At 42.3% G+C, this 4,287-nt stretch overlaps 1 non-coding gene across 1 annotated transcript; it reads right to left on the bottom strand.

Annotated features, from left to right (window-relative positions):
• Positions 1 to 3,062: 3,062 nt before the first annotated feature.
• On the bottom strand, positions 3,063 to 3,136 carry TRNAR-UCU (transfer RNA arginine (anticodon UCU)). The gene has a single exon. It is a non-coding gene; the product is annotated as a tRNA-Arg (tRNA).
• Between the last annotated feature and the right edge of the window lie 1,151 nt (positions 3,137 to 4,287).

Here is a 4,287-nt window from a genome sequence, read left to right as displayed (position 1 = left end):
AGAGCTTTAGAAAGTCCTTATGCCTAAACTGCACCTAGAACCAATTAAATTGGAATTTCTGGGTGAGTTCCAGGCATGGTATTTTTTTAAAGGTCTCTGAATGATTCCAGTCTACAGCCAAGGCTGACAACAACTGGTCTAGAACAATGTCTGGCATAAAGTAGAAACCTAATAAATTCAGTTCAGTGAATGGAATTCAGGTTAGATTACAGAGGCTCTAAAACTAGGAAAGGGGACTTCCCTGGTGGCGCAGTGGTTAAGAATCCGCCTGCCAATGCAGGGGACACAGGTTCGAGCCCTGGTCTGGGAAGATCACACATGCCACGGAGCAACTAAGCCCGTGCGCCACAACTACTGAGCCTGCGCTCTAGAGCCCACGAGCCACAACTACTGAAGCCTGTGCACCTAGAGCCCGTGCTCCACAACAAGAGAAGCCCATGCACCGCAATGAAGAGTAGCCCCCACTCACCGCAACTAGAGAAAGCCTGCACGCAGCAACAAAGACCCAACGCAGCCAAAAATAAATAAATAAATAAGTACATAAAAAATAAAAATAAAAAAATAAAACTAGGAAGGGCTGAGGTTCGGAAAAGGGATAAAGACTGAAGTCTCCATGAACTTGAAGTGTAGGTTTGAGGCCATTGTTTTCAGAGAGGGATTTATAAGTTTATTATTTTGGAGTAGGCACAGTTCCAAGTGATATGGTTTCACCTATTTCTGGCTAAGGGATTTTGCATAAGTACCATGGGGTGAAGCTTGCTACATCATGGCAGTTAAAGATCTGAAGTTACGGTGTTGGATGTTTTGTGAAGTTAAAAGTTAAAGTTGCACGGGGCATGACCAGAGGGGAGCAGGGGAGGAAGACTTGAGGTTCATGGCTCTCAGACTGGATGTTGATTTCGGTTGAACTGGTTCTGACTTGCACTTCCTCCTATTATCTTCATGATCCTAAATTCATGTTTTTCAGCAAATTTTCCAGGCCCTCTGAGTCTGAGATCACCTTTGCTTCCCTGGGACTGGGTCCACCTTACACTAAGACACACACACTAGCCTTATTGTAAATTAGTTCATACCTTTTCCTGCTTTCAAGAGAGTATCAGGTGAAGGCATTGAAGTTTAGGAAAGCAAAGAGTGATGAAACGTGGAACATGCTGTCTCAATTCACCACCCTTACAATTTTGCTTGAGGCTATTCCAGTCAGCACTGCTATTGAGCAAAGATGACAACAGAAACAAAAACAAACCATAAAACTAACCTCCTACCCAAATCCCATAATGGTTTTGCAGAAGCACAGTGAGGCCAATGACCTCTAAAATGGCATTTCTTCTTTAACTGATTAGATATTTACTGCTCACTTATCACAACCCACAACCTCTATATGGGATTACATTGAACTCTGACCGTGGATAAGGTGAATTAGGTGATTAGGGTGGGTTGGGCTCCCTTAACAGAGCTAATTTACCCTCCCCACTGCCCAACACCCAAGTCATTTCCAAGGAATTATTTATAAGTAGTTGGATACAGTATGGTCAGGTGGTGAAGAAGTTTGTAAATCATTATTTTATTATATGAAGAAGTAGTTGCACTTCTCCTCCTGGTGAGGTAAATATTAACTTTCTAGCTGGAAAACTGCAGTCCTAATCATCTTGGCGGCACTGTGGTCATATGACATACCTGGGGGCAGCTCCAGATGGCAGCATGTAAAACAAATGATAGGGGGCCTCAAGCAATATTTGATTAAGAATTGTTCTCTTTGTGGGAGAAAATCAACACTCAAACCAGCTAAGCTGGTGAGCTCTCCTCCAGTGCCTGCCGCTGGGGCAGGATGTTTGGGGAGGTTTCAGGAGGACAATAATACCCCTCACTGCAGTAGGTGAGAGGAGGTGAGAAACAGTCACAGTGGGATCTACATAGGAAAGAAGACTTCAGACTGAAGACATGAAGTGCTCACCAAAGCAGCAGGACTGAGGAAGGACACCAGGTCTCTCCATCCCATTGTCACTCCCCTGTCCCAGTTCACCACCTTCCAGCCCTCACTTAGAACCTAGAAACTGCAGCAGCTTCCCAACGGGCGTCCTGCCTCCTGACCGCCTCCATTCCATTCCCCAGTCTGCAGCCATCAGGCTCTTTCTAAAATGCCATTCTGGTTTTATCACCCCCTATTTGAGCCCATTACCTGGCTTCTCATTTCTCCCATTTCTCAGGATAAGGTCAACTTTGAGTATAGCTGAAAAGCTCTATTAATGACTTGATCTCTGCCTGCCACTCCCGTCTTCCATTCTTTCCTACATTAAACTTCTAGTTTGTTTAAAGCCGTGAAGCTCTCTGGCTTCCTCTTCTGGGAACTCTTTTCCTCTTTTTATTCTGGCGAACTCCTACTTATTTCTTAGGACTCACTTTCGATATCCTAGTGGGCACTCCTATAGCATTCTAAACTTCTATTATAAGTTATTGCATCTCTTAGGCTGTTTAATGATCTGCCTGTCTTGCTGTACAGCATTAGCTCACGTTGAGTGTTGAATATTCACCACACCCTATTAAGCATTTTCCTTGGCATATCTCATGTGATTCCCATAAGAATCCTGTGAGGGAAACACTTGATTACAAATAATTAAACCGAGGCTCATGTTAAGTCATTTGCTTAAGTCCTACAGCTAGAAAGCTCCATAGGGCAACATGGTGTTGCTCTTGCCTATCATTTGGTCCCTGGCAACAAATGTATACCTAGCCCTTAGTTGTAGCTAGCACTTACATTGCACTTAGAATGTGCTGGGCATATCTCAATCTTATGTCAATAGGGTGGGGAAACTGAGATAGAGGTTAAGTGACCTGCCCATGGTCACACAGAGAAGAAGTAGCCAGGCTGGGATTTAAACCTAAGCATCTGGCTTCAGAACTTCTGCACTCTTAACCGTTAGACTGTTCTTCCTTTGCATGAGCAGAAATGCTTCAAGTTGCAGAAATGTTAAGGAAAGAGATGAAACAGTCAATAAAGCAAAGCAAATCGAGACTACCTTTTTTTTTTTTTTTTTGGCCGCACCACGTGGCTCACGGGATTATAGTTCCCTAACCAGGGATCGAACCTGGGTTCCCCTGCAGTAGAAGCGCAGAGTCCTAACCACTGGACCACCAGGGAATTCCCCAAGACCATCTTTAATTAGGCAATTTGTTAGTCCTTCAGACAGCTTCCCATGAAGTCTTCACATTACCCACGACAGAAAGATAGATGCATAGTTCTCACCAAATGAAAACATGTCTGGAAGAAAAAATCATTTTCTATATTGGAGTGTCTATATTGGAGTAGTAATCAGTGATTTAAAAAACATTCAACTAAAATTTCCTTTTTAACACTGCAATATATACTCAAATGACATTCTCTAGAGAAAATGGGGAGGGAAATCCAGTGGGATTATGGTGAAAAATTGAAATCAGTTTGCTGTCTTAGAAGAGGACTGCTGTGGTCTGAGAAAAAGAGAAGAATGAAAAAATTCTTGCAAGGATTTTGCAATCCTTGCAATCCTTGCAATCCTTCCTAACAAGTCAAAAAAAAGTTTAATTTTGCCTTGTCAAGTACAAATAGGACTTGGGTGGCAGAGAGAAAAAAGCAAAGGAATGCTTTTGTAGTTGTGTTTTTCTCCCTTCCCCAAATGGAAAATTTTATTGTTGTTTCTTCTGATTTCTGAATTGTTTTGATGGTTTCTACCACACTGACTTGTTTTAAAAAATCATCTCAGCAGGTTTTTCCTTTAATAAAACAGAAAAAATTTGAATAATTAATGGAAAACATTTTACTTTTTGGAGAATGGAGGGAGAATGATGACTTGGGGGATATGAAGGCAAGAGGATCTCTGAGTGAGTGAGGGATCCCCCTCATCATCAGAAGATGCAGCTGGCAGTAATTGTCAGGAAGTTGAGGCTAGAACCTTATTTGACTTGGCTGCTGTCTTTTGTTAAGAGACAAGAGACAATGGTTGTTGATCAGGGATAATGGCTTGGTGATGGAGAGGAGTTCACGGATAAGGGATAGGATTTGTTAATGGATTTAAGGAGAAGAAGGCGATAGAAAAGGAAGAAACAAGCATGACCCCTAGATGTGTGGCTTTAGCTTCTGGGTGGAGCCTGTTATTGACATAGGGAAGAAGAGATTTAGGGGAAAAATTTTTTTAATTCAATGTTGTACATGTTAAGTTTGAAATTTCTGCATGAGGGTCCTACCTGATCTCCCTTGTTCTACTCATACTCCATTACAGTATCTTTTCACGGTGCAGCAGCAACAGGATCCTTTTA

The sequence above is a fragment of the Balaenoptera ricei genome, chromosome 5, assembly GCF_028023285.1.
Source record: "Balaenoptera ricei isolate mBalRic1 chromosome 5, mBalRic1.hap2, whole genome shotgun sequence".
Classification (NCBI taxonomy): Eukaryota; Metazoa; Chordata; class Mammalia; order Artiodactyla; family Balaenopteridae; genus Balaenoptera; species Balaenoptera ricei.
The sequence above is the reverse complement of the archived record's forward strand: the minus strand, read 5'-3'. Positions and strand labels throughout refer to the sequence as shown.